Genomic DNA, 10,613 nt, shown 5'->3' with positions numbered 1-10,613 from the left:
CTTGCCTCTATTGAAAGTGGATTCCAAAAGAGTTGCTAAAGAGGAATTTCTGAATAGCAAAGCTTGTTTATAACAAACACTCTCTTTTTAGGATGTTAGACTGAGATCACATCTGAATTATCTCTCTTGTCATCCTAAGTAAATTCTCAGCATTCAAGGACACTTGGCCTCTTTTTTTAGTGCATTGGGTCATTGCTACTTGCCTCTAGCATCTCCTGCTGTGCCCAACACAAACAGGCCTCTCACTGAGCAAAGCCACTTTTTCCATGCTTTAATCTCAGAAACATAGATGACAAGTAGTTATAAAGAAATCAGAAAGCCTTAGCTTATTATTGAGAACTGCTTGACCTGAAGACAAAATAACACAGATGGAGAGCTGAGGAGAAAATAGGAAGCTGGTGGAATGCTCAGTGGCAGCCTTGGGCACATCCTCACTGAGTCTTTCAAAGAATGGTCACTCACTTAGCTGACCTAGAACAGTCTGTCCCCAGGCTGCAGGTGTCATGGAAAACCATGGATCCACTGGAAGGTTCCAGGCTGGTATTTGAAATAATTTTTAAAAAGTGATATGGATCACTTTCAAGGATCATTCCACAGTCTCTCATCCTCAAAATTGCCTCAAAACACAAAATTAATCACAAAAAATCAGAAGAAATACATACCATACACCTTAACCCTTAACTGATTTTTGTCTCCTTCCCTGTAATATCCTGTACTGCAAAAGATAAAGAACAAGAAAAAATACACTTTATAAGTGCTAACTTATGAGTGGAATAATAAAATCCATAAATACTAAAACCTTAATGAATCATCATAATTTGAGAAGAATAATCTAAATGACTTGAATTTAAATTATGACATTTAGAAAAAGCTATATTTTTATAATAGTTTCCAGATGTTTCTTTTAAAGTAAATGTTATTATGTAGTAAAAATCTTCAAGTTTCTTGATTGAGTAATTTTCCAAAGCTTGACAGATAAATGGGTATTTTTAAAGTGAATTAAAGTCTTTAAATTTATAATTATAATTTGAAACTTATAATGTGGTGATTCATACCAACATTATTGAAAGCTTTAATGACCTTTTATTATGTTTACTTGTATTTTGAAAATACATTACGACTTCCCTGATGGCTCAGATGGTAGTCTGCCTGCAATGCAGGAGACCTGGGTTCAAACCCTGGGTCAGGAAGATCCCTCCAGAGAAGGAAATGGCTACCCACTCCAATATTCTTGCCTGGAGAATCCCATGGACAGAGGAGCTTGGCCAGCTACAGTTCAAGGGGTCACAAAGAGACAGACATGCCTGAGTGACTAACTAACACTTACTTACTTAATGTCTTCTTAAGAATGTTTAAGTTTTGTCCTACACATCATTGAATTTTACCTCTAAGATGCATTTGATGGTATTAAACTTTATCTCAACAAAATAACTAAAGGCATGACTTTTAAAAGTGAGTCCTAAGATGTCTGAAAGTAACATGTGTTAAAAAGATGTATACATTATTGATCAAAATGGAATCAAGAATGGGTGAATTTATGAGTGACCAAGCACGCATACACACAAGAGATATCTCAGATCTGAGACACTCTGAAACCAGAACAAATGTCATGAAACCAGAGCAACATCAGAGAAGCAATCCTATTATCTTACATGATGATGAATATGGCAAATGGACACATAACCACTGCCATTCTCAGCATTTCTGCAATCTACATACAGTATTTGATATATATGATGAGAGTATTTTATTATAATTAAACCTATTACTACAACCATACCATAGTGCTTGTCAGGAAAGCATGTGGTGAACAGTTCAGTCCAGGTGTAATGCATACAAAGTAGAAGGTTTATAAGAAACATGCTCTAGAATTTCAGTTCAGTTCAGTTCAGTTCAGTCTCTCAGTCGTGTCTGACTCTTTGAGACCCCATGAATCACAGCACGCCAGGCCTCCCTGTGCATCACCAGCTCCGGGAGTTCACACAGACTCACATCCATCGAGTCAGTGATGCCATCCAGCCATCTCATCCTCTGTCATCCCCTTCTCCTCCTGCCCCCAATCCCTCCCAGTATCAGAGTCTTTTCCGATGAGTCAACTCTTCGCATGAGGTGGCCAAAGTACTGGAGTTTCGGCTTTAGCATCATTCCTTCCAAAGAAATCCCAGGGCTGATCTCCTTCAGAATGGACTGGTTGGATCTCCTTGCAGTCCAAGGGACTCTCAAGAGTCTTCTCCAACACCACAGTTCAAAAGCATCAATTCGTCGGTGCTCAGCCTTCTTCACAGTCCAACTCTCACATCCATACATGACCACAGGAAAAACCATAGCCTTGACTAGACGGACCTTTGTTGGCAAAGTAATGTCTCTGCTTTTGAATATGCTATCTAGGTTGGTCATAACTTTCCTTCCAAGGAGTAAGTGTCTTTTAATTTCATAGCTGCAGTCACCATCTGCAGTGATTTTGGAGCCCAGAAAAATAAAGTCTGACACTGTTTCCACTGTTTCCCCATCTATTTCCCATGAAGTGGTGGGACCGGATGCCATGATCTTTGTTTTCTGAATGTTGAGCTTTAAGCCAATTTTTTCACTCTCCACTTTCACTTTCATCAAGAGGCTTTTTAGTTCCTCTTCACTTTCTGCCATTGGGTGGTATTATCTGCATATCTGAGGTTATTGATATTTCTCCCAGAAATCTGGATTCCAGCTTTTGTTTCTTCCAGTCCAGCGTTTCTCATGATGTGCACACAAATCATCTGGTGTGTGTGTATAGTCTCTCAATTGTGTCTGACTCTTTGTGGCCCCATAGACTACAGCCCACCAGGCTCCTCTGTCCATGGAATTTTCCAAGCAAGAATACTGGAGGGGGTTGTCATTCTCTGCTCTGAGGGATCTTCCCAACCCAGGGATCAAACTCTCATCACTTGTGTCTCCTACATTGGCAGGCAGATTCTTTATCACTAGTGACACCTGATGCTGCTGCTGCTGCTAAGGCGCTTCAGACATATCCAACCCTGTGCGACCCCAGAGATGGCAGCCCACCAGGCTCCACCATCCCTGGGATTCTCCAGGCAAGAACACTGGAGTAGGTTGCCATTTCCTTCTCCAGTGCATGAAAGTGAAAAGTGAAAGTGAAGTTGCTCAGTCTTGTCCGACTCCTAGTGACCCCATGGATTGCAGCCCACCAGGCTCCTCCATCCATGGGATTTTCCAGGCAAGAGTACTGGAGTGGTTGCCATTGCCTTCTCCAGTGACACCCGGGGAGCCCTAAATCATCTGGAGAGCTTACTAAAATGTGAACTTTGATTTAGAAAAACTGGGGTGGCCTAAGAATATGCCTCTCCATAAATTTCTGTGTTTGATGTTGCTGCTTTACAGTAGCAAGATTTGATGTTTAGGGTGGCTGATGCAGCACAAAGTTACCACATTTGATGACTAGGGATAAAGAAAAATAAAAATGAGAAGGCTTTAAATTGGTATCCTTTGATGTTGAGTAACATCATAACCCTATTTTGTACAAGATACTATTTATGCATTCTCTCTATGTATTATCTCATTTAATATTCCCATACTCTATGGATGAGGTACTAACATTAAATGAATTTTATTGGAAAACTGAGCTTTAGAGCTATAGAATTACCAGTATAAACTAGCATTCAAACACAGGTTTTTCCAATTCTAAGCCATACTTGTATACTTATTTAACCATATTATTTCATACAGAAACCTGGAGATATAATGGAAAGGATAGAGTGGGAATAAACTTAGAATTTATATTGGTGTCATTTTTGTCATCCAAATATAATAAAGCCAAGTAATTAACAGAGTTCATTAAGGAAGAAATCACTGTTTTATAGGGTTTAATTTGTCATAGATATTGTTCATTCCTTCTTGATTTAGTATAACGCATATATCTATTTTGAAAGTTATATCATTTTGGATATTTGCAGATGGCATAAGGAAATAGTATTTCAGGTAAAGATGATTTCATGTGCAAAGCAGTGGGACTGAAACAGCGTGTTGTAGTCAGGAAAATATATTTTGGCATGATGGAACATTCAGTCTGAGGAAATAACATCTGGAAAGAGGCTAGAGAGCAGGACCTGGGCCAGATCACAAATCATCATTCAGTAGAGTTTGGGTTTTATGAGACAGGTAGAAGAATGCCACTGAAAGACACAAGAAATGCATTTTGCTATTTTTAAAAGAGAAGTCTGTTGGAAAAGAGGAGCAAGGATTAAAAGGGGAACAAGCACTAAGCAAACATACCAGTTCGGGAATGTTTTCATAGTCAAAGCAAGAGAAAAAACTTAGTTTTAAGGTGATCCCCATGGATGCAATGATTCACAAATTATATAAGAGGTGATATTATCATTAGGACTTTGTCAACAAATGGGTGCAGAGAAATGATAGAATTGACTTGGTTAGTAATTTGAAAAATTGCTTAAAAATTAGTTCCATTACTAGAATTGAAGTATGTTTTTTTTTGGACATGTTGACATCAAAATGCCAGTAAAATGTACAGGTCTTTTTATTGTATTGCCTACAGACAGAACATAGAAACAAAGGGCAAATGGTTTACCTTGCAAGCCAACTCCGGTGCCCTGTTAGTTGCTGAAAACTCTGTGCTGCCATGCTGCAGATTTCTGTAGCTTTTTTTGTTATTTAAAGACTTGATATTGGACTATTTTTAACCTTCCACAGAATTAAAAAAAAAAAAGATAGTGATGTAGAGTCAAAATTGAAGTAAATGCAAGATCCTCAACTCAAATGGATGAAAAAGTAGCAAATGAAAGAAGTAAAGGAAAAACCATTGGAAGGCATCAGAACAGAAAAATAAACTATATTCATTTAGTTTCAGGAACTTATCTTTTTGTGTGAGCTAATTTTAGATATTTAATAATTATTTCTCTGTGATGTAGTTCTTGATTAGATTTTCATATATACTACAAAAATATTTACTTCTAGTTTAGTGTAGTCACTTGATCATAAATACAAAAACTTTATGAACAATAGTTGAAGGAGAATGATGTAAAACAAAATCATGGAAAAAATATTTAAAATCCTTTGAGGATACTTTGGTAATAATGTGAAAATAATCTTATATATGCCCTGCACATAAAAACTCAATTCTTAGAGTTGTAACTGGGAAAACAATGATAGATATAGTTAACACACTGCTCTACAATGAATTTATTATAGGAAAGTTTAATTTTTAAAACTTTTTGATTGAAGTAATGGTTATCTGATTTAAATTCACCCATTCTTGTCCATTTTAGCTCACTGATTCCTAAAATGTCAATGTTCACACTTGCCATCTCCTGTCTGACCACTTCCAATTTATCTTGATTCACGGACCTAACATTCTAGGTTCTTATACAATATCGTTCTTTACAGCATCGGACTTTACTTTGACCACCAGACATATCCACAACTGGGTGTTGTTTCTGCTTTGGCTCAACCTCTTCATTCCTTCAGGAGCTATTTCTCCACTCTTCTCCAGTACCATATTGGACACCTACTGACCTGGGGGATTCATCTTTCAGTGTCATATTTTTTTGCCTTTTCATGCTGTTCATGGAGTTCTCAAGGCAAGAATGCTAAAGTGGTTTGCCATTCCCTTCTCCAGTGGACCATGTTTTGTCAGAACTCTCCACTATGACCTGTCTGTTTTCCATGGCCCTACACAGGATGGCTCATAGTTTCATTGAGTTAGGCAAGACTGTGATCCATGTGATCTTTTGGCTAGTTTTCTGTGATTTTGAATTTCATTCTCTCTACCTCTGATGGATGAGGATAAGAGGCTTATGCAAACTTCCTAATAGGAGAGACTGACTGTTGGGGAATCTGATTCTTGTTCTGGCAGACAAGGCCATGCTCAGAAGTAATATATACATGCATATGATTTTTTAACCAAATGGCTCTTAGAAGATTTTTTTTTCAGACTTTTGCTTTTCTTTCTTTTCTTGTAAGGATGACTGCTGCTTTTTATTTCAATAGTTATCTTTCTTCCTCTAAATAAATTATTTATCTTATTATTTATGAGGGTTCTCTGATGACTCAGACAGTAAAGAAGCTGCCTGCAATGCAGGAGACCTGGGTTCAATCCCTGGGTTGGAAAGATCCCCTGGAGAAGGGAATGGCTACTCATTCCAGTATTCTCGCCTAAAGATTCCATGGACAGAGGAGCAGTGGGCTTCAGACTTTAGGGTCACAAACAATATCCAAGATTATTATTTATAATGGATATATATCAATGTGTTCTTTGTTATGAATGATTAAGATTTAGCTTGATTAAACAAAAATACCTCTCTTTCCTTTTTCCTCCCCATAAAGTTAAATAGCTAGTTTTGGTTCTTCAGTTGGTTACAGTTGTATTTTTTATAAACTTAAAGGCTGAAATTTAACACATATACCTTTTTATAGAGTGATAAGCAGAAATTCTTTATGGTTTCTAAGTTTACAACATGTGTCTTATGATTGAGTCTATTTAATATTTTATTGAAATACTTAACAAATTCAACAAGATAAATAGAAACTAATTATAAATATTTTAAGCTGCATCATTTGCATATAATTGTCAATGTGAACCCAAGTGAACATAACAAAGACAATAATTAAAAGAGAGATAAAAAGGAAAAGTATGAAAAACTAAAGCAAGAGAAACATTGTAGCAATAATGGTTAAAAACTTCCAAGCTTAGAGTCAGACACCAAAGCACAGATCCAGCAAAATTCAGAGAATAGAAAGCAATTTAAATATCAAGAAATCTACACCTGTTAAGTGCCAGAAAGCTAAAGCCAAAGACTTCTTGAAAGCAGTCAGAGAAAACTTCACCTGTAAAGGGAAAAAGATAAAGATTATAATGGGCTTCTCATTAGAAATTGTTGCAAGCAAGAAAAGAATGAAGTGAATTATTTTAAATGCTAGAAAGACAAAACAAAACAAGACAAATATCCACTTAAAATTCTGGATAGATATACATAGAAGTGAGGGAGAAATACTTTCTTGGATACATAAAAACTGAAGTAATTCATCACCATAAGAAATAATCTGAAAGAAATCTTAAAATTCTTCAGAGATAATATAGGTCAGAAACTCAGATCTTGTAAAGAAAAGAAGAACAACAGATACTTGTTTTTCTCTGACTTACTTCACTTAGTGTGATAATCTCCAGGTCTGTCTGTGGTGCTGCAAATGGCATTATTTCAATCTTTTTAATGGCTGAGTAATATTCCATTGTATACATGTACCACATGTTCTTTATCTCTTCTGTCAAAGACATTTAGGTTGCTTTCATGTCTTCGCTATTGTAAATGATACTGCAATGAACATTGGGATGTGTGTTTCCTCTTAAGCGTGTTTTGTTTTTTTTTTTTCTGGACATATGCTCAGGAGTGGGATTGCTGGATTATATGGTAGTTTTAGGGCTTCCCCAGTGGCTCAGTGGTAAAGAATCCACCTGCAATGCAGGAGCCGGAGGAGATGTGAATTTTATCCCTGGGTTGGGAAGATCCCCCAGAGGAGGGCATGGCAATCCACTACAGTATTCTTGCCTGGAGAATCCCATGGAGCTTGGTGGGCTACAGTCCATAGGGTCACAAAGAGTCGGACATGACTGAAGTTACTTTAGCACACTTGGTAGCTCTATTTTTCAGTTTCTTAAGGAACTTGCATACTGTTCTCCATGGTAGCTGTACCAATTTACATTCCCATCAACAGTCTAGGAGGGTTCCCATTTCTGCACACCCTCTCCAGCATTTATTGTTTGTAGATTTTTTGATGATGGCCATTCTGACTAGTGTGAGGTAATATCTCATTGTAGTTTTAATTTGCATTGCTCTACTAATTAGCAAGGTTGAGCATCTTTTCATATGCCTCTTGGACATCTGTATGTCTTCTGTTTAGGTCTTCTGCCCATTTATTTTGTTGTTTTTTGATGTGTTTGTTTGTTTCTGGGTTATTTGCTTTTTGATATGTAGCCTCCTGGGTGATTTGTAAATTTTGGAGTCTAAACCCTTGTCAGTCAAATCATTTGCAATTTTTTTTTTGCATTCTGTGAGTTGTCTTTTTGTTTTGTTGTTATGCTATTGCTTACAAGTGGAACCTTTAAAAAGATGATACAAATGAACTTATTTACAAAACAAAAACAGACTCACAAACTTAGAGAACGAACTTATGGTAAGTAAAGGAGAATGATCAGGGGAAGGATAGATTGGGAGTTTGGGACTGACATGTACTCACTGCTATACTTAAAATATATAACCCACAAGGACCTACTATACAGCATAGGGAATGCTGCTCAATATTCTGTAATAACCTAAATAGGAAAGTAGTTTGAGAAAGAATGTTGTTATTGTTCAGTCGCTCAGTTGCAACCCCTTGGATTGTAGCATGCCAGGCTCCTCTTTCCTCCACTATTTTCTGGGGCTTGCTCAAATTCATGTCCATTGAATACATACTGCTATCTAACCATCTCATCTTCTGCCACCCCTTCTCCTTTTGCCTTCAGTCTTTCTCAGCATCAGGGTCTTTTTCAATTAATCAACTCTTCACATGAGGTGGCCAAACTATTGGAGCTTCAACTTTAGTATTAGTCCTTTCAAGGAATGAAAAGTAAAATTTTCTCAGTCGTGTCTAAGTCTTTGCTACCCCATGGACTATAAACCACCAGACTCTTCTGTCCCCGGAATTTTCCAGGCAAGAATATTGGAGTGGGTTGCATTTCCTTCTCCAGGGGATCTTCTTGACCCAGGGATTAAACCCAGGTCTCCTGCATCACAGGAAGATTCTTTAACATTTGAGCCACCAAGGAAGCCTTCATAGTCAGGATTTATTTCCTTTAGGATTGACTGGTTTGATTTCCTTGCTGTCCAAGGAACTCTCAAGGGTCTTCTTCAGCACCACAATTCAAAAACTTCATTCTTTGGCACTCAATCTTCTTTATGGTCTAACTCTTACTTTCATACATGACTACTGGAAAAACCATAGCTTTTACTATACAGACACTTGTTGGCAAAGTGATGTCTCTGCTTTTTAGTATGCTGTCTAGGTTTGTCATAGCTTTTCTTCTAAGATGCAAGTGTGTTTTAATTTCATGACTGCAGTTACCATCTGCAGTGATTTTGGAGCCCAAGAAAATAAAATCTGTCCCTGCTTCCATTTTTCCCCTATTTGTTATGAAGTGATGGGACCAGATGTCATGATCTTCATTTTGTGAATGTTGAATTTCCAGATGGCTTTTTTACTCTCCTCTTTTACTCTCAACAGGCTCTTTAGTTCTTCTTCACTTTTTGCCATTAGGGTGGTATCATCTGCATATATGAGGTTGCTGACATTTCTCCCAGCAATCTTGATTCAGTGTGTGATTCATTCAGCCCAGCATTTCACATAATGTACTCTGCATATAAGTTAAATAAGTAGGGTTACAATATACTGCCTTGTAGTACAGGTAAGGTAGTCTGTTACTCCCATCTCTTTAAGAATTTTCCACAGTTTGTTGTGATCCACACAGTCAAAGGCATAATCAATGAAGCACAAATAGATGATTTTCTGGAGCTCCCTTGCTTCTCCTATGATCCAACAAATTTTTGCAATTTGATCTCTGGTTCCTCTGCTTCTTTGAAACCCAAATTATGTACATGTATGTGTATAAAATATATATGTATAGATACATGTATGTCTGAATTACTTTGCTGTACACTTGAAATGAACAAAATATTGTTAATCAACTATCATCTGATATATAATTTAAAAAATTAAGAGAATTTAAAAAAACGTCAGAAAAGGAATGAATAGAAGTAAAATAATATATATTATTTTTCTTCTTCTTAATTAATCTAAAAGACAAATGATATTTTAAAGTTTAACTGGTAAAAATGTATTGGATTGCTATACCATGTGGATCGGAGAAGGCAATGGCACCCCACTCCAGTACTCTTGCCTGGAAAATCCCATGGGTGGAGGAGCCTGGTAGGCTGCAGTCCATGGGGTCGCTAAGAGTCTGATACCACTGAGCGACTTCACTTTCACTTTTCACTTCCATACATTGGAGAAGGAAATGGCAACCCACTCCAGTGTTCTTGCCTGGAGAATCCCAGGGACAGGGGAGCCTGGTGGGCTGTCGTCTCTGGGGTCGCACAGAGTTGAACACGACTGAAGTGACTTAGCAGCAGCATATGGATAAATGAAATAAATGATAGCAATTGTATAAAAAATGGGAAGCATTAGGAATATTTTGTTATACGTACCCATACTATGCGTGAAATGGAACAGTATTATTTGAAATTGGATTTAGGTCTTAGTTAAATACATAACTTAGTTAAATACATAAATTTCAAAATCTAGTGCAACCACTCAATTTTTTAAGAGGTATAATTGATTGGTTTAAGAAAGAACAAAAAATGAAACCACATAAAATGTGCAATTAAAACAACAAAAGGAAAAAAAGAGAGGAAATATAAAATTAGGGAACAAATGCAGCAGATCAAAAAAGTCATATTCACCAAGTTACCAAATTCTGAGCTATAAAACATACCACAAAATATAAAAGACGGGATCATATGGGATTTCCTGGTGGCTCAGATGATAAAGAATCTGCCTCCAATACGGGAGAC

The sequence above is a fragment of the Bos indicus x Bos taurus genome, chromosome 20 (genome assembly GCF_003369695.1).
Source record: "Bos indicus x Bos taurus breed Angus x Brahman F1 hybrid chromosome 20, Bos_hybrid_MaternalHap_v2.0, whole genome shotgun sequence".
Lineage (NCBI taxonomy): Eukaryota > Metazoa > Chordata > Mammalia > Artiodactyla > Bovidae > Bos > Bos indicus x Bos taurus.
The sequence above is the reverse complement of the archived record's forward strand: the minus strand, read 5'-3'. Positions refer to the sequence as shown.